The following is a 20,943-nucleotide window of genomic DNA, read 5'->3' as shown; positions in this document are numbered from 1 at the left end:
CTGTGTAGATTCATCTCTGTTTGAGTGACCATTGTCATTGGTAAAGAAAGCAATGGGTGAGTATAGTACGAGAGGATTTCCTTTACTTTAAATAGATGTCCTCGAATTTTCTACTTTAGTGAGTCAGGAACTGAAAGAACTGAAAAAAGTATCCCAATTGTAACACAGAAAGCAAAGAAACAGGGTTTTCATTATTCTCTATTATATCAAAAACAAAACAAAAAAATGGTTTTAGATATGCTTTATATTTATTGAGGGTTTGAGAGTTTTAAAATCCTGTCTCCCCAACACTCCGACATCTTAGCATTCAGCTGATTACTCTGTTATCTTACTCAGTTCTGCTTACTGTAGTTCTGGCTACCTAATTTCCCCGTTGTGCTCTGCTATTTCCAATCCTGTCCAGCCTTATCAAACTAGCCTTGGTCCTTTTGACCCTACCCTTTTATTGATTTATTGCCAATAATAACTGTACATACTTTATAGCACTAGTTACTGATAATAGTATTTTCTGGTAGATCGCACGTGCATTAAATTACGGTTAATCATTGTTGTCACTGCTTGCTATATGTTTGATTTGCCATTATGTACTGTATTTACATGGGCAGTAAGCATTGCATTTAGCTTGTCCCAGTATCTACTGTATGTTTCATGGTGTGCTTACATTGGAGGTAACTGCTTACATCATAAGACTCCAAAAAGAAAGAAAATATCTTGATTATGCAGAACTGTACTACAATTTAAAGTGTGCCCCATATTGCAGGGTTTTTCCAGAGTGGCTTAGGTCAGTCAAATGTTAAATATAAAAAAGGACTTATTGAGAAGCTGCAATAAACGGTATAGAAAATAAATGTAAGACTATGCTTTTCAGTGGCTTTCAGGAGACTCAATTGAGCTAATACTGTAAAACATTTGAATTTTGTGTCCCTTTAACATTTAAGTCATGGGTCATGCAGTATGCATGCTTGAGTATTTGAGTGTAATTGCGTACTCTCTCTGACACCTTTGCAAATAGCATTCTGTTGTCTTGATTATTATGACAGTTATGTCATAAAGCTGGGTTTTGTTACATGTGTAATGTCCCTTTTTTCCAAGATTTCTTTCATTTTTCAATCTAGCTTTTTTCTTTCGTTACTCCTGCCTTTGCTGTGTCTCCCTTCTCTTATCTGTGGCTCACAGCATGCCTCCGATCCCCTATCAGTGTAGCTGTTAAGAATACCTAATCTAAAGTGTATATATTACCTAATAGAGTCCTTCTTATTTGGGATTATTGCATCAAATTTTAATTTCCTCACTTGAGTAACAGCATGTCAAGCTGGCCGTCAGTAAAGAGCTGATAGAAAGTGAAAGGGTTGTATAAACGGCAGCAAATTACTGCAAGCGGATAACTATCGGCTCTTTGACTGGAGCTGAGGAGTGCGAAATAGGATTTTCAGCTTCCAAATCTACCACAGAAATAGTGCCAAGGCCCTGCTATCCTCTCCCCAAGGGGCTCCTCTTTTGTGACACTTAGATTTTGCTTTGCCTTTCAAACAAATCTTTAATCCTGACATAGCAAGGGGAGAAAATAAAGTTTGGCAACCAAATCATACTGAATATTCTAGGCAGGAGCAACTTTGACCGATACAGCCAATCACAGCAGATGCTACAACTAGTAAGGGGAGAATGTGTGGCTGGCTAAAGAACCCTGCAAATGATCATAGATGTCTGTGGCTGTGATGCATTTAATTTAGGAAAACATTTGATCAACCATTTGTTTCCTCATTTGTACTATAGAAACATTGTTTGCTATTATAATAGGTTTCCAAATGTTTAAGTAATTTGTCATCTGCATTGGACAGAATAAATACATTAGAACAATAATATTTTTGGAATAAAATCTACATATGGGCAGGTTAATCAATATTTGGTGTACCTTCAAAACAGCAGCAATTCTTCTAGGTACACTTGCACAGCTTTCGAAGGAACTCGCAGGTAGCTTGTTCTAAACATCTTGGATAACTAACCACAGATCCAAGACTCGAACCATCACTTCCAGGACTCCTTGTTGTTCTTTACATTGAAGCTAGTTCTTAAAGACATTGGCTGTATGTTTGTGGTTGTTGACCTGCTGCAGAATAAATTTGGGGCCAATCACATGCCTCCCTGATGGTATGGCACAGTAAATAAATATCTGTCTGTATTTCAAATTCTCAGCATTTGCAGAAATGCAGCCCCAAACTTGCATAGAACCTTCACCATGCTTCACTGTTGTCTCCAGACACACGTTATTGTGCCTCTCTCCAGCCTTTCACAATCAAACTGCCTCCTGCTACAGTCAAATATTTAAAAATTGTACTCCTCAGTCCATTTTTCAGCACTCCAGTTCCTATGTTTTTGTGCATAGTTTAGTTGCTTAGCCTGGTTGTCATATTGGAGGTATAGCTTTTTGCCTCTGTTCTTCCATGACGACCACTTCTGGTCAGACTTCTCTGCACAGTAGATGTGTGTACCTGGATCCCATTGTTTTTCAACAGTTCTGTGCTGATGGCACTGCTGCACATCTTAAACCTTGTGTGCTCAGTCTTGCCATGGTGTATGACCTTGACATGAAACTGTCTTCCACAATCTCACCTTAGTAGCAGAGTATGCCTGTTCCTCACTCCGTTTTAAACTTCCTACACAGCTGTTTGTTTCAGTTAATTACTCTTTTTCAATCCATATATATGAAATTGATGATTATTAGCATCTGCTTGATATAATTCGTTGATGATACACCTGACTCTAATCCTTCAAAATCCTTGACTGTGTGCAAGTTTAGCAAGTGTGTAGGTGTAAGAACTGATGCTGGTTTTAAGCCAAATGGCAGTCACACCAAAATATTGACTGGATTTCGATTTTTCTAATGTTCGCTCACTTTGAATTTTGGAAATTGATAAAAATAATCAATTGAAATATAAATTTTTGAAAGCATTCTTACTTTACAACATTTCTTCACATCTGCCTAAAACATTTAGTAGTGTGTGTGTATGTGTGTGTGTGTGTATATATATATATATATATATATATATATATATATATATATATATATAATATTAGAGCTGTGGAAATGACAGATTAATTCCTCGATTAATCGTAAATTTTTTTGATTGATCAACATTTTTTTAATCAATCAAAAAAAGCACTTAGATCTTTTCTTTCTACCCACAACCTGGTGTCCTTGCTGAGATCTAAGGAGATGTGAGAGAAGTTTATGGTCCGTATTAACCCTTTTGATACCCACTTGCATGACCACCTGTATGCACAGGGGTCCCTGCCATAAGGTGAGAGTGATTAGTTAGACCAGAGGTGGAGGGATTGTCACGCTACTATGGAAAAAAAGAATTACTTACGTCAGTGCTACAGTTTGAATTTAAAACGTATTTGTGTGAACTGTGAAGTTAAGTCATGGATTGTGGAAACTAACTAGTGTCAGGTGATTGTATATAGTGTATACCACATTTACCACTGACTAACGCAGAGTTGCAATGCAAGGAGATCAGCTAAAAGTAGTTGGATCTGTATGTGCCTTATAATTGAAATTAGTCGATTAATTGATTTAAAAAAAAATCGATTAATCGAACGCGGAAATTTTAATCAGTAACAGCCCTAATATATATATATATATATATATATATATATATATATATATATATATATATATATATATATATATACAGTATCTCCCAAAAGCGTGTACACCTCTCACATTTTTGTAAATTTTTTACTTTATCTTTTCATGTTACAACACTGTAGAAATAAAACTTTGCTACAATGTAAAGTAGTGAGTGTACAGCTTGCCGAGCAGTGTAGATTTGCTGTTCCCTCAAAATAACGCAACACAGCCATTAATGTCTAAACTGCTAGCAACAAAAGTGAGTACACCCCTAAGTGAAAATGTCCAAATTGGGCCCAAAGTCTCAATATTTTGTCTGGCTGACATTATTTTCCAGCACTGCCTTAACCCTCTTGTGCATGGAGTTCACCAGAGCTTCACAGGTTACCACTGGAGTCCTCTTCCACTCCTGAAATCATGGATCTGGTGGATGTTGGAGACCTTGTGCTCCTTCACCTTCCGTTTTGAGGATGCCCCACAGATGCTCAATAGGGTTTAGATCTGGAGACATGCTTGGTCAGTCCATCATCTTTACCTCAGCTTCTTTAGCAAGGCAGTGGTCATCTTGGAGGTGTGTTTAGGGTCGTTATTATGTTGTAGTCTCCAAAGGGAGGGATCATGCTCTGCTTCAGTAAGTCACAGTACATGTTGGCATTCATGGTTCTCTCAATGAACTGTAGCTCCCCAGGGACGGCAGCACTCATACAGCCCCAGACCATGACACTCCCACCACCATGCTTGACTGTAGGCAAGACATACATGTCTTTGTACTCCTCACCTCCACACACACTTGACACCATCTGAACCAAATAAGTTTATCTTGGTCTCAACAAACCACAGGACATGGTTCCAGTAATCCATGTCCTTAGTCTGCGTGTCTTCAGAAAAAAGTTTGCAGGCTTTCTTGTGCATCATCTGAAGGCTTCCTTCCAGAACAAAAGCCTTGAAGACCAATTTGATGCAGTGTGTGGCGTATGATCTGAGCACTGACAGGCTGACCCCCCCCCCCCCCCACCCCTTCAAATTCTGCAGCAATGCTGGCAGCACTCATATGTCTATTTCCAAAAGACAACCTCTGGATATCACGTTGAGCACGCGCACTCAGCTTCTTTGGTCGACCATGGCAAGGCCTTTTCTGAGTGGAACCTGTCCTGTGAAACCTCTGTATTGTCTTGGCCACCATGCTGCAGCTCAGTTTCAGGGTCTTGGCAATCTTCTTATAGCCTAGGTCATCTTTATGTAGAGCAACAATTCTTTTTTTCAGTTCCTCAGAAAGTTCTTTGCAATGAGTTGCCATGTTGTACTTCCAGTGACCAGTATGGGAGAGTGAGAGTGATGGCACCAAATTTAACACACCTGCTCCCCATTCACACCTAAGACCTTGTAACACTAATGAGTCACATGACACTGGGGAGGGAAAATGGCTAATTGGGCCCAATTTGGACATTTTCACTTAGGGGTGTACTCACTTTCGTTGCCAGAAGTTAAGACATTAATGGCTGCGTTGAGTTATTTTGAGGGGCAGCAAATGTACACTGTTATACAAGCTGTATACTCACTAGTTTACATTGTAGCAAATGTAGCAAACATTTATTCAGTGTTGTCACATGAAAGGTATAATAAAGTATTTCCAAAAATGTGAGGGGTGTACTCACTTTTGTGAGATACTGTATATATAATATAATCAGTATCTCATAAAAGTGAGTACACCCCATAATATATATATATATATATACTATAATGTCAAAAGTGTTGGGAAACCTGACTTTACACGCACATGATCTTTAATGGCATCCCAGTCTTAGTTCGTAGGATTCTAAATCCCCACAGCTGGGAAGGCTATCCACATAGATTAGGAGTGTGTTTATGGGAATGTTTGACCATTGTTTCAGAAGCGCAATTGTGAGATCAGGCACTGATGCTGGACAAGAAGGCCTGGCTCACAGTCTCCACTCTCATATCAAAGGTGTTCTATCAGGCTAAGGTCAGGACTCTGTGCAGGCCAGTTAAGTTCCTCTACCCTAAGCTCGCTCATCCATGTCATTATGTATCTTGCTAAGAGCAGGGGCTATTCAACTGCATTGCATAGTCCAGCCTCCTCTCTACCTGCAGCTGTCCATCATGTGGAAGAAGAGCAAAAAATGACCTTGCTACTGTTTATTTAGTCAGCACTGCTGGGCAGAATGGCCCAGCCCAATGCTACATTTTGATTAATTGCCTTATTTGCATTTCTCTCCATTGTTTTCTTTGTTTTTTTGCTTTACTTTTGTTCTTTTTGTCCTTTTCCTCTTCCCACACTTGAATGTTTGATGTACATTAATGCTTTCAAGGAATAGGTAATATTATATGTTATAATAGTAAAGGTATTTCCATTGCTTTGTGCAATTTAAATAGTAGTTGCATTCTGGGAATTACTACACTCAGATTAATATTTCTAAGACTACAGTGCCTTGAAAAAAGTTCATACCACTTGAAATTTCCCACATTATGTCATGTTACAACTAAAAATGTAAATGTGTTTTATTGGGATTTTATGTGATAGACCAACACAAAGTTGCACATAATTGTGAAGTGGAAGGAAAAGGTTGAATGGTTTTAAATAAAAAAAAATAAAAAAAAATATCTGAAAAGTGTGGTATGCATTTGTATTCACAATACTTTGTAAAACTACCTTTCACTTAAATGCAATTACAGCTGCATTTTGTTTGAGGATATGTTTCTACCAGCTTTGTACATCAGGACAGTACAATTTTTGCCCATTCTTCTTTTCAAAAAAGCTCAAGCTCTGTCAGATCGGATGAAGATCATCTGTGAACAGCAATTTTCAAGTCTTACCACAGATTCTCAATTGGATTTAGGTCTGGACTTTGACTGGATCTTTCTAACACATGAATATGCTTTGATCTAAACCTTTCCATTGTACCTTTGGCTGTATGTTTAGGGTCATTGTCCAGCTGGAAGGTGAGCCTCCTTCCCAGTCTCAAGTCTTTTGCAGACTCTAACAGGTTTTCTTCTAAGATTGCCCTGTATTTGGCTCCATCCATCTTCCCATCAATTCTGACTAGCTTCCCTGTCCCTACTTAAGAAAAGCATCCCCACAACATGATGCTGCCACCACCATGTTTCACAGTGGGGATGGTGTGTTCAGGGTAATGTGCAGTGTTAGATTTCCGCCATACATAGCATTTTGCTTTTAGGCCAAAATTTTACAATTTTGGTCTCATCTGACCAGACATGTTTGCTGTGTCCCCCACATGGCCTCTCACAAACGGGACTTCTAATAACTTTCATCAATGGCTTTCTTCTTGCCACTCTTCCATAAAGGCCAAATTTGTGGAGTGCACAACTAATAGTTGTCCTGTGGCGACAGATTCTCCCACCAGAGCTGTGGATCTCTATATTCCCCAAGAGTTACTTTTGGCCTCTTGGCTGCTTCTCTGATTGCTCTCCTTGCACGGCCTGTCAGTTTAAATGGACCGCCATGCCTTGGTAGGTTTAGAGTTGTGCCATACGCTTTCCATTTTCAGATGATGAATTGAACAGTGCTCAGTGAGATGTTCAAAGCTTGAGATATTCTTTTATAACTTAACCCTGCTTTAAACTTCTCCAACTTTATCCTTGATCTGTCTGGTGTGTTCCTTAGCCTTCATGATGCTGTTTGTTCACTAAGGTTTTCTAACAAACCTCTGAGGGCTTCACAGAACAGCTGTATTTGTACTGAGGTTAAATTACACACAGGTGGACTTTTTTTTTTTTTACTAATTAGGTGACTTCTGAAAGCAATTGGTTCCACTAGATTTTAGTTAGTTGAGGTATCAGAGTAAAGGGGGCTGCATACACATGCACGCCACACTTTTAAGATATTTATTTGTAAACAAATGTTGAAAACCATTTATCATTTTCCTTCCACTTCACAATTATGTGTCACTTTGTGTTGGTCTATCACATAAAATCCCAATCAAATACAATTTAGGTTTTTGGTTGTAACATGACAAAATGTGGAAAATTTCAAGAGGTATGAATAATTTTTCAAGGCACTGTAGCTTTTTACAGAAGAACTGATATATACATTTGAGCAATTGTGCTGTCAATATGTGAAGTTATGTTGCAGTGAAAAATTATCTGCTAGGATGCAAATAAACTTACAAGGCAAAAACCTAGTTAACTGCCAGCATATGAGTCAAAGATTTTAAGGTTGGATATGTTTTTGTATGGTTTAAATACACACATGTTGAATGTTTGAATGTTTGATGTTAGAAAAAATTTTTTTTTTTTTTTTTTTTTTTAACCACCAGGCCTCTTTTTCAGACTCAGTGTTTACATGTTTAAAACAGTTTTTTTTATAGAAAATTATAGAAAAGAACCCCCAAACATTTTATATTGTTTTTTTCTAACACCCTAGAGAATAAAATGGCGGTCATTGCAATACTTTTTTTCACACCGTATTTGTGCAGCGGTCTTACAAGCACACTTTTTTTGGAAAAATTTTACTTTTTGAATAAAAAAAAATAAGACAACAGTAAAAAAAAAATTAATATTGTGAAAGATAATGTTACGCCGAGTAAATTGATACCCAACATGTCACGCTTCAAAATTGCGCCCCGCTTGTGGAATGGCGTCAATCTTTTAGCCTCAAAAATCTCCATAAGCGACATTTAAAAAATTCTACAGGTTGCATTTTTTGCATTACAGAGGAGGTCTAGGGCTAGAATTATTGCTCTCGCGATACCTCACATGTGGGGTTTGACCGCCGTTTTCATATGCGGGTGCTACTCATGTATGCATTCGCTTCTGCGCGCAAGCTTGTCATGATGGGGTGTTTTTATGTTTTATATGTTTGATTTTATTTATTTTTACACTGTTTTAAAAAAAAAAAAAAATTATCACTTTTATTCCTATTACAAGGAATGTAAACATCCCTTGTAATAGAAAAAAGCCTGACAGGTCCTCTTAAATATGAGATCTGGGGTCAAAAAGTCCTCAGTTCTCATATTTGAAAAAATGACATTAAAAAAATATACCTTTAAGAGGTATGGGCGGAAGTGACGATTTTGACATCGCTTCCGTCCTCCTATGGTATAGAGACGAGTGGAGGCCATCTTAGCCTCACTTGTCTCTATACCCAGCTATAAAAAGGACCCGATCGCCTCCGCCGCTACCGACGGTTCCGGTAAGTAGCAGAAGGCACGGGAGGGCAGCGGAAGGGGGGTGGCACCTCTCCTGCCGCCGATAATGGTGATCTTGCGGCGAACCCGCCGCAGAGACCACCGTTATCGTATAGACGACCGGCGCCTGGATATCTCGGTTATGGCAGCAGCTGCTGCCGTTACAAAGAGATGGATTTCTCAGTTGTGGCAGCAGCTGCTGCCGCTACCGACATATCCCTCTTCAAAAATAGGACGTACATCGGCGTGCGCTGGTCGTTAAGTGGTTAACATCTCAGAGATGTTAGAGACATTCTAAACCCAATCCAATACTATTTGCTTTTCCCTCCATTTTTTTTTTTCTTAATTTCCTTGCTTAAAGTGTTCTTCGTGTCCTTTTCTTCTTCCCACTCTTTAGTTTATCCCCCTTCCCCTGTCTTATATGCTCAGTCTTTCTATGTACATCTTGATGACTTCCTTTTTTTTTTGTATTCCACCTTTTCAGCATACCATTGCTTATCAGGTCGTAATTAGGAAAGATAGTACGATTTATATGATGTATTTGAAACCAGCAGTCCCCGAGTTACAAACACCCGACTTACAATTGACTCATACTTACAATAGAAGGGAGATAACAGGAAGTGAGAGGAAATCTACTCCTAGGAAGCAAAATTCACTCCTGTAAGGGTTATCTTATCATCGGAAAAAGGTGTCCCTAGTGAAGATTTATCACCAATCCTTGTTTCCACAACAATGTTCAAAATCAAATTGTCACAGGGGCAGAAAGTGAAATGAAATGTCCTGAACAGGGGCACAGACAGTAAAACAAACGTTACAAGTGCATTGACCCTTCTCAATGGTATCTTTCCAAAACGTTACGTTTTTTTTAGCCGGAGTTACACTTAAAAATGTAAGGCCGCGTACACACGCGGCGACTGTTCGCCCAACTTTGTCCGTCAAACAGTTTCGGCAAACAGTCCGCTCAAAATTAGCATGGACGGACATGGCCACACACGACGAACGAACAGTTTGCTGAAACCGTGCGCGATGACGTGAACGGCACGTACGACGGGACGAAAAATACGACGTCCTATACACTGCATTATAACTTTCGGCGTGTAAATCCTTTCTGAGCATGCGCGGAACTTAGTTTGACGAACAAGCCTACACACGAGGGGACTGTTCGCTGAAACAAAGTTTCAGCGGACAGTTTTTCGGAATTTCCGAAAAACCTTGTTCAGCGGACTGTTCGCTGAAACTGTCCGCTGAAAGCCCACACACGAGCGGACTGTCCGCCGAAACACTGTTCAGCGGACAAAGTTGGGCGAACAGTCCCCGCGTGTGTACGCGGCCTAATTGTTCCAACTTGCATACAAATTAAACTTAAGAACAAACCTATAGAACCTATCTTGTTTGCAACCCAGGGAATGTCTGTATAGTTTCTGCAGAAGATATGTTGGTAGCCAGCAATCTGTAGTGGAAGGAATCAGCGTTAACACAATCTTCATCATAATTTTTAACAGCTCCTCATTTTTAAATAATACTGTCTCTCTTTTAAATCATATGATAGTTCGCCATTGATAGTTTCCTTATATTTTTTTTAAGCTTAAGTATTTTGCATGGAGCACATTTTTGACTGGCAGCTACTTAGAACTGAGGTATTTATTGGATTGCATTATCAGTGGATCATATGATTTCCCTTGGAAAATGAACTGGGATTTATTAAGATTAGTGTTGCCGAAGAAATACAATGTATCCACATTACATTTTGCTTGATTCTAAGGTTCAAGGAACAGGTATTATTATATGTTATAACAGTACATGTATTTCCATTGAATAGCCACCCCAGTCATCACATAGCTGCATCTATTCTGGTAATTACTACACTTTATATACATTCAAACAACTAAAAATGTTTATACCTTCCAAAATTTGCCTAAAACCTCAATATGGAAATGACCTCCTTAGGCAAAACCTACCAGTGGAAAAACTAGTTGTCAGTATATGAGTCAAAGAATTTAGGGTTGCGTATGTTTTTGCGTGCTTCAAATTTGCCTGTAGTGAATTAGGAGAAGGGGGGACATACACATGTTGCATGTTTGATGTTAAAAAAATGCCCTTTTAACATCTCAGAGACTGTTAAAGACATTCTAAATCCAATCCAATAGTAAATGTTTTCTAGCAGAAGGATTTTAAATCGTTACTTTTAAGTCATATTCCATGTAATGTAGATTTTAACTCAAATTCTGACATTGCAATTGTGTATTCCTTGTTCTGCCTCCTGCAGCATGTCTGAAGTCTGCATACTGTAGGCACCCTTACTACAGAGTGAGCAAAAAGAGCAGGGAAGATTTCAGTCCAGATTTCTGGAACTTATCAGCCAAGATTTCTGCCTTAACAGTGGCTTGAAACATATTCAGGGGAATTTACTACAAACTGGAGCAGAGTGGATCTGGTATAGCTGGTCATAGTAACCAATCAGCTTCTAACTTTAGCTTGTTCAGATAAGATTTAAAAATTAAAGCTATTAGCTGACTGGTTACCATGCACAGCTACTCCAGATTTTGATTGCTCCAACCTTATTAAATTCTTCTCATTGGCAGTCATTATTTCTTGTCATGAATTATCAGTGGTCAGTAGTTTTTGTGGGTATGGGATTGCAGGAACAAAGCTGTGGTGATTTTCTACTGCCACTTTATGTATGCAGCCCTTGAAACTGACAATCTGTGGTACATCACTGATCCTACTGTCAGCTTAAAACTGTCATATCCCAATAGCAAATACAGAACCAGAACCACTGAAATAAATGTACCATATGTGTATACTTAATTGCTAATGAGTTTATTGTGTCATATGTGTATACGTATTAGGTAATGAGAAACGATGATGTGTATCTCTATCGAACCTTTTTCATGCTGTTTCTGACCGTATAGAATTAATAATGGGACAACACAGCTCAGTGACTTACTTTTAGATAAATATATCAACAGTAGAATGGGCATAGTCTGGTACAGCATGGAGTATGGCATGTCTAGCTGCAGCTCTACACAACATTGATCCTTTCCTTTATCTGTTGATCCTTCCCTTTTATCCTTCAATCCTTCCCTTTATCCTTCACAACACAGTGGCTTTCATCCTCTCCAAAAAGCACTGCCTTGGATTATCTGAGTGATCCTTTGCCTCCATGAAGCCTTCAAAGTATGCCCCTGTGGTCTCTGGCCAGCTGAACAAGTACTGCAGGTTGGGAAAATATAGTGCCAAAACCATGCTTGGAGCTAAAGATCCTGAAACACAGGACTCCAGTTCATCTCCATCTGACACGATAAACATAATTGAAGCCATTTCTACTTGCCAGAATACTTTGATCACTAAGATTGAAGAAGATAAGATAGATATTTCTTTGATGTGGCAACACTTAGTCATAGGGACTGAACTAGGAATAGTACCGTGGAAGTTCACTTTAATCCTTCAGCATATATCTGATCAACAATACTTCCAAATACAGGATTTGCAGCAGAAACAGGATGATCTTGAAAACCGATCATGCAAAAATAACCTCCGCTTTATAGACCTCCTGGGTAAACTCAAAGTTTCAGCTCCGTCCATCAATTTTCTATAGAATCAAGGTATGGCGCCTGTCTAGGCCACTCCATGACCTTAACCACTTGCTGCCCACCCTATAGGCAAATTACAGTTGCAAAGTGGTTTCAACAAAATCCTGACCGGACGTTGGGTACAGTGTAGCATGACCACGCAATTGTCATTCAAATTGTGACAGCGCTGAAAGCTCAAAATTGGTCTTGGCAGGAAGGTGTTTGTGCCTGGTATTGAGGTGGTTAATGTGCTTTTTCTTGAGTCACTCCTTTGTTGCCTTGGCTGTATGTTTTGGGTCATTGTCATGCTAAAAGACCAAACCATGATCCATCTACAGGGAAGAAGGTTCTCATCCAAGATTTTACAATACATGGCCCGTCCATTGGCCCATCAATGCAGTCGGTCTATACCTTTAGCAGAGGAACAGCCCCAAAGCAGAATGTTTCCACCTTCGTGCTTGACTGTAGGGATGGTGTTCTTGGGGTCATGGCCAGCATTTTCATTTCATCCAAACATTCCAAGTCCCACTCTCAAGAAGGTACATGTACATTCATGCCAATGAATATCTCCTGTAAATGGAAACAACTGGTAAAGAACAAGCGGGACTTTAATGGTACCAAAATAATATGCAAATAGATATATAAAAATATACATTTTATTAAACATAAGTTTCTTTAAAATTAGAAATGAAAATTTCTTTAGAATTTATATAACAAGTGCAACCACTTCTTACTCTTTTAAAAGTGCTGCATGAAGTTAAATATTACAAAAGAAATTAACAATTATAAATTATACTTGAAAGATTATTGTGACAATAGTGTAAAAAAATGTATATAACAAATCATAAATCATGGTTACATAAATTTTTTCAAAAAATAACGAGCTGAGAATGCATGCCTACCAGATGCTTTTGTTCACAATAACACTTGAATTAATCAGACAATTCTGATTCCTAGACTGAAGCCTGAGTTATAGGGGAAAATGTGCATGAGGATAAGATTCTGAAATATAAAATACACATGCAAATTGTAAGCTCTATGACCCTAATTGATCCAACTAAGATCATAGAAATGGTTAATAGTAGTTTTAACATGAGGCACAATTACCTTATTCAAAGTTGCAAAAATATAGAACCAATACGATCTTTTTGTCCCCAAGACAAGGGGATGTGGTTTATTGCTGGGGTGTCTAGTAGAGAAACAGCAGAGGATATTTGCTGGACCCCAACAAGACCCAGATGCAGACCATATATATCTATTTGCATATTATTATGGTACCTTTAAAGTCCCGCTTGTTCTTTACCAATTGTTTCTATTTACTTAATGGGATGTGGTGCCTAGCTCCGATCTCTCATTTCCCAGTTTTAAAATCTACTGTAAATGATTCAGAGAAGGATTGGGAGACCAAAATTGAGCTATTTGGCATTAACTCGACACGCCATGTTTGGAGAAAGAAAAAGGCTGACTATGACCCTAAGAACAACATCCCTATAGTCAAGCACGGAGGTGAAACATGATGCTTTGGGACTGTTTCTCTGCTGAAGGTACAGGCGGACTTTGTTGCTGCATTGAGGGGCCAATGGACGAAGCCATGTATTGTAAAATCTTGGATGAGAACATTTCTCCCTCAATCTGAACACTGAAGATGGGTCGTAGATGGGTCTTTCAGCATGACAATGACCCAAAACATACCGCCAAGGCAACAAAGGAATGGCTCAAGAAGAAGCACATTAAGGTCATGGAGTGGCCTAGCCAGTGTACAGACCTTAATCCTATAGAAAATTTATCGAGAAAGCTGAAACTTCGAGTTGCCAAGAGACAGCCAAGAAACCTCAAGTATTTAAAGAAGATATGTAAAGAAGAGTGGAGCAAAATCCTACAGTATTTTGTTTTGCTTGGGGATCAAAAAATTATTATACTCGCTGAACTGCAATTTAATTTATAGCATTTATTGTATATGTTTTTTTTTTTTACTGGATTTTTGGTTGATATTCTGTCTCTATCATTTAAAATACACCTGTGATAAAATCTTTAAAAAATTTCAGAGCCTTCATTTCTTTGTAAGTGGGCAAACTTACAAAACCTGCAGGGGATCAAATTATTATTTTCTTCACTATACTTGCCTGTTTTCAATATGGTTTAGATAGGACCTACCCTAAGGGACCTTCATGTCATGGCTTGACTTGTTTTGCCAACATGTTGCAAGCTGTGTTTATGGCAGATGCCTGGCATAATAAATATGCTGATTGTCAGGCATTTTCATGCTTTTTAACATCTTATGGCTTAGTTTCCTTTATTGACCTAATCCTACTGCACTCTTAGCTCACATCTTTAACCAGAAGTAAGAGCATCTCCCCAGCTTGTTACCGCGTCACTCCTTCCGCTGGGTAACACTAAAGCAGAATGCATGACCTCCCCCTTTATTCTGGAAGCTGAACCCATTTTGGCTTACCCTGCTTCCAGATGCATCTGTTGTTGAGATGAGGTCTCCGATGGCCCCTTGGGGATCTAGAAAAACCCTTAATATGTACGTTTGCACTCACCTCTCTTCACTAATCAAAAGGGATTAAACAGACATCTACTGCTGCTACCAGTCTTTGGCACCTGCCTTTAAGGTTTTTAAATCATAGTAATCAGATACACTTAACTAAGACTAAGAAACGCTTGTTCGTTGAGAAGCAGAGGATTTATGAACATGGTTATTGGTCTTAGTCTCTGACTCCCTGATTATGGACCCACAAAGGGTTTTTGCGTTTGTCTCTCTTACCAGTAGTGTTTTAAAGGATAAGTTTACCTTCCTCAACATGTTACACCGTAGTTAGGGTACATGTTGAGCATCTGCCACCTCTCTCCCTGATCCTTCCTCCATGTGACAGTGGGCAGGGGGCCTTCTCTTCACACCCGCTGTCACAATTTGAAAACGACATTACATTGCGGTGCTCCGTCCACGCGGCCACATCATCCATTTACTGAGTTCTGTGAATGAATGAGCTACAACTACTGTCAGCCATTGTGGCTAACAGCTTGTAGTTCTTAATGAACTGCGAGGGCGCTAGTGAGTGCTCTCGTAGTCCATTGAGCTTCCTGCCTGGACTTCAGTAATTGCCAGACAGCTATACTGACAGTCTGCAAGAGCCTGAAAATTGCACTTCAGATCTAAAGATTGTGGGTGCATTGCTTTACAGGCTCCCAAGAAAAAAATAATAAATGCACATTTGTTTACATGCAAAAAATTAACTTATTCATATACACAACTGAGGCTGATCTCCTAAAACCTACAAGCCATTTCTTTGCCACAACTAGGCTCTGAACAGATCACCATGCTGGAGGTGCTTCTTACTGTGGAGGGTATCTCCTAAAACCTACAAGCTGTTTCTTTGCCACAACTAGTCTCTGAACAGATCACCATGCTGGAGGTGCTTCTTACTGTGGAGGGTATCTCCTAAAACCTACAAGCTGTTTCTTTGCCACAACTAGGCTCTGAACAGATCACCATGCTGGAGGTGCTTCTTACTGCTTTTCAGACTGCCATTTCAAAACTTGCCTGGGCTAAGGCTCCTGGGACCGGTGCCTCTGTGCCACCTACACAGAGATGTTTGCAGCTTACCTCTCAATGTAATACTTTCCTTCTTTGTGTACTTTATTGCAGAGACCTTGTCTTACGTATTCCTGTAACTAAATATGCTGTTACTTTATGAACATTTTAATATTAATAAAAAGTATTTTTATTTAAATAAATCTACCAACAGTAAGTACTAATACATAAAATCCAAATTTATTATTCTGAACAAGTTGCCACAAAGCCACTTAGCATTCTGTCAGTCTTCCCTAGAGGTGACAATTGACAGTTATACTTTGTGCTCCCTGTAGTTTCATTGCATAAAGATGCTTTCTCTAAGGACTTTCATGGTGTGAAATTAATGAAAGCCTGCCCACTGGCTCACCTAGAGAGCCTGCTGGCTTCCTCATCATTGCATCCTAGCAGGCCATTAAAATCCCTGCACTGCTCTTTTTCACAACATTGGTCATCGCAAATCAACAAAAAATATGTTTTTCATTGATATGTGTCAGTTCTATGGCCCTTTCAGCTTTAGACAGCACATTGGGTCATAACTATTGGTGATTACCGCCTACAGATGCTTGCTGATGCCTAAAAATAATAAATTTCTTCTTACTTTGAAATGTACACGTAATGCATAAATATAATGATAGTGAGTATTTTTTTAGGTATTTAATTTAATTTACAGGGCAAATCTGTTGTATTCAGTGAATAATTTTTCAAATACTGTACCATCTGACCCTGTGTAAATTGAAGGTTTGAGAGAAGGAATTCCTTAGGGTTGTTAATTGAGTACTTAGCAGAAGTGCTAATAATATTTAATTAGAAAGTGTAGGTAACTCTGTTTGATGGTTACCCTCTAAGCAATGTATAAGACTATGTAAAGCAAACTTAGAATATGTAAACCACCACATTATAATCACCATAAGATAACTATGTAACAAATGTGGATTATACAGCAACTTTCGGTTACAGCTTAATTCTGGGAAAAATAAAAAACGACCCTTGCTGTAGGACTCTTCTAGGGATTTTAAGATTAACCTTTTTGCAGACCGAGTTTTCCTTACACTCATGCAACTACATGTCTCCCTCCCAAATCTCTATATGGAGTTAGATCGCTAAAGTTCTCTATCGGGTTACAAAATTAACAACTCTAAGACGGAAGCCCTCCCCCCTAATATGCCTCATCGGACATGATCTTCTCTCTCGCAATTATTTAAAGCGGAGGTCCACCCTAAAGTGGACCTTCCGCTCATTGGAATCCTCCTCCCCTCCGGCGCCACAATTGGCACCTTTCAGGGGGGTGCAGGTACCTGTACAGTACAGGTATCTGCACCCACTTCCGGCGCAGATTCTGCAGAAGGTATGCCCCTTTCTGAAAGTCCCCCGCTGCCTGCTGTGAAACACACGGATCCCAGAGACAGCGGGGACCATCCTTATTGCGCATGCGCAGTAGGGAACCGGGAAATGAAGCCGAAAGGCTCCACTTCCTGATTCCCATACCCAAGATGGCGGCGGCAGCACCCGAGAGATGATCGAGAGATCGGCTTCAGGTGCCGACATCGCGGGTGCGCTGGGCGGGTAAGTGTCACTATTTTAAAAGTATTTGTAGCTGCTGGCTTTTAAATAAAAAAATGGCGGAACTCCCGGCGGACTCCCGCTTTAACTACTTGTGGAAGACTTCCACTTTAAAATGCCTAAATGTTCACCTCACTTCCTCCTACGACACTCTCTATAAAGCTGACTACCCCCCCTTTATACTTAGGGCCTCCCTGGCCAGGTGAAAATGCCAAAAGTCATTTCTCTTTGGTCGCCTGGTGACCATTAAGATGGTGATTCTACCTAAACTTCTCTATCTCCTTGAGCTGTTGCGCATCCCCATTCCAGCTTCACACTTTAAGACCCTTCAGGGTGATTTGATTCATTTGGAATTTTAAGAGACACCGGATTGCTAGATCAATCCGCTATGGCCCCTGTGGCCAAGGCATTCTTGCAAATGCAAGATTTTGCGGTCTTGCAAAGTTGCGCTCGCAAATGCAGTCTTGCAAATGTAGCCAAGTACTATTTAGCTGCCCAGTTGTGCCCTTTAGCCTCTTGGTGTACCCTCCATGCATACAACCAATGGACACAAATTGAGAAGCTGTGGCTGGCCCCCGTCCATCCAAATTCCATGCTATAGTACAGACGTACCGCTCAGTGCACTGCAACTGTTGGGACCAATGTCTCTTTTGCTGACACTTTAGCGGCACGCTAAATTGCTATATCCACTCACCTCTACTACTTCCCTTGCTACCTAATTTCTGTTTATATCTAATATCCCTGACAGTTTGACCTGGCAGATGTTCCACTTTTGGATGGAAATGGCCCTATTTCACTATGGTCATTTGGTGGATATCTATCTAAATGATCTTATGCCTTCTTGTATTTTCTGTTGGAAATTGTTGAAAATCAATAAAACTGTCAGAAAATGCATCTAAAGTTGTGTCTTCGTGCTGTATTTTTAAAATATTTTGGCCTAAGCACTGATGAATGATACATGACCCTTATGATAAAGCCTGATCTTTATACCTTAAAAGATACAGCAGGCCTCAGGCTCTTGGCCTTTACTGGTAGATAATGAAAAGCAGTAGGTTTTAACAATTGACAGAACAGTGCTATGATTCTCAAACTTTATAAAACAATATATGCCCACAAGTAGGGAAGATATTCCTAAGGCTGCTTTCACACTGGGGCGGGAGCGGCGTCGGCGGTAAAGCGCCGCTATTTTTAGCGGCGCTTTACCATCGTTTTAGCGGCGGTCTGCGGGCGCTAGCGGGGGAAAAAGGGTTAAACCCGCCCGCAAAGCGCCGCTGCAGTGCCGCTTTGCCAGCGGTATTGCCGCGGTGTCCCATTGATTTCAATGGGTAGGAGCGGTATAGGAGCGGTGAATACACCGCTCCTTCATTGCTCCAAAGATGCGGCTAGCAGGACTTTTTTCACCGTCCTGCCAGCGCATCGCTCCAGTGTGAAAGCCCTCCGGGCCGTTTTTTTTCAGGCGCTACACAGGCGCTGTAACGCCTGAATACCGCCCCAGTGTGAAAGCAGCCTAAGAGTCAGCTGTGGAGACTATTACCCACCAGCTGAGTGCTCACATCAATACTCACCTGCTCCATAGCAGAAAAAAAACTGGAGGCGCTCAATGTGTCCTCTGAGGGAATGGCTTAAAGGCCCAAGCAATATTCAAAATTGATATAATTGCTTGTAGTTATTTGTCAGTCTATAACCAACATTCATAAAAGAATATACTGTATCTAAGACAAATTAATTATTTTTCCACAAGTCAATGAAATGTTGTTTTAGGTGAAAACATAAAACTGTTAGCCTAGGTTCTTCTTTAGCATTAAATCCTGGAGGAGTACACAGTAGAAGATAATCATGACACGTTTATGTGCTGTAGTTCTGCTGGTTCTTGGGAAACCCAAACAGTTCTAAAGACAAATATGTATTATTTAACAAGCTACTGCTCTTTTGGCAAAATATGAGCTTTCTGCATTAAGCCGGGTATTCACTCTGCAATGATTTACTCATGTTATGTGTTGGTCCACATGTCTCATGAAGATAGATTCCTTATGTTTTACTTAATTTATTTTCTTTGACTTGATTCATTTGCACTTGTCTTTGCATTGATATTTTTCACAGTACTGATCAGAACATAGGAAATGAGCTGCAGGAATACTATTTATAACATCCCAAAGGACGTATAATGCATTTCAGACTTAAATAAAGTCTTTGGAGATGTACAAAAAAAAAAAACAGTTTGTTGGCTTCTTTTCTTCCTTTAAAATGTACAGCACGGTCGTCTTCCACTTATCATTCTGAACTGTTTTCCTGTGTTTGACAGGCAACCAGCACACTGTCAGATAGAGAGACACCTTCTCCTAGTCTTTTAAATGGAGAAATAGTCTTGTTTGCCAGTGAAGGATTTGGAGTTCATATCTTTACTTCTGGAACAGTGAATTAAAGTGCAATAAATTCTTAGATTGGAGCTCTGTATCACAATTATTTTTTTTCCTGCCTTGTAGCCCTCCATTGTTTTTTATTTTTCATTCAGAGCCTCCTTCTTTAACAATAATTACCTTTCTCTGAAATAATGGAAGCTTTGAAACCACTATCCCTTTAGTGATTTACAAGACCGTTGGTGGATACCAGACCCGGCAGTTTCGAGCTGTTCAAAGGTCAGTAACTGGGGATTTATGGCTGCTGCTGTTGAGATGGAACTTACAGACTTCTTATGAAAAGATGAGTGTTTAAAGGAGCTGCAGATAGACGGTTCCATGGTGTTGAAACGGGTTCTGTATCTCATCCAGTTCCTTTCCATTTAATAAACAATTATTACCAGAATGTGGAAAATCAGTCATTCCTGCAGAAGATTTGCATTTTTCCAAGCATCTCTTCTAACTGAAGTTTCATATACATTGCATCACACATTGTTTACATGCATGAAGCTCATGATATGCCAGAGCCCAGGAATGACGTTACGTGAACTGCAGACAGTTAACTTGAAAATTTATTTTACAGTATCATGTTAGCCATCAATGAAAGCAAACCATATGGAGTTAATGTGATACAAGTTATTGGCTAACTCAGTTGATCCAAAAGCATTTTATGTTTCTTCAAAAGTCATGATCTTGACAGTATTAGTACCTAACATCTTTATGAGGGAAAGTTGATTTGATTTCTTTCAAATAAAATTCTGTACAACCGTTTAAACCAGGGGTCTCCAACATTTCTAAAGAAAGGACCAGACTGTGCCCAGTGGCAGTAAACAATGCCCGATCTTTGGTATTAGGGGGGAACCGGTTTCAACACCATGGAACCGTCTATCTGCAGCTCCTTTAAACACTCATCTTTTCATAAGAAGTATGTTGGTGTTGTTGGGAGGAATAGTTTCATAGTTAGTAAGGTTGAATAAAGACACCAGTCCATCTAGTTCAACCTGAGTGAGTGTCTACCCCCCTATCCCTGTACATTGCACAC

The 20,943-nt window shown here is 39.6% G+C and overlaps 1 protein-coding gene across 2 annotated transcripts in view; it reads left to right on the top strand.

Moving 5' to 3' along the window:
- Positions 1-20,943, top strand: part of CDH23 (cadherin related 23) — a 1,769,196-nt gene that overhangs the window by 688,251 nt on the left and 1,060,002 nt on the right. The window lies entirely within an intron of this gene.

This window comes from Lithobates pipiens, unplaced genomic scaffold (genome assembly GCF_037356315.1).
Source record: "Lithobates pipiens isolate NorthernLeopardFrog02 unplaced genomic scaffold, aLitPip1_a1.2 Scaffold_25, whole genome shotgun sequence".
Taxonomy (NCBI): Eukaryota; Metazoa; Chordata; class Amphibia; order Anura; family Ranidae; genus Lithobates; species Lithobates pipiens.
The sequence above is the reverse complement of the archived record's forward strand: the minus strand, read 5'-3'. Positions and strand labels throughout refer to the sequence as shown.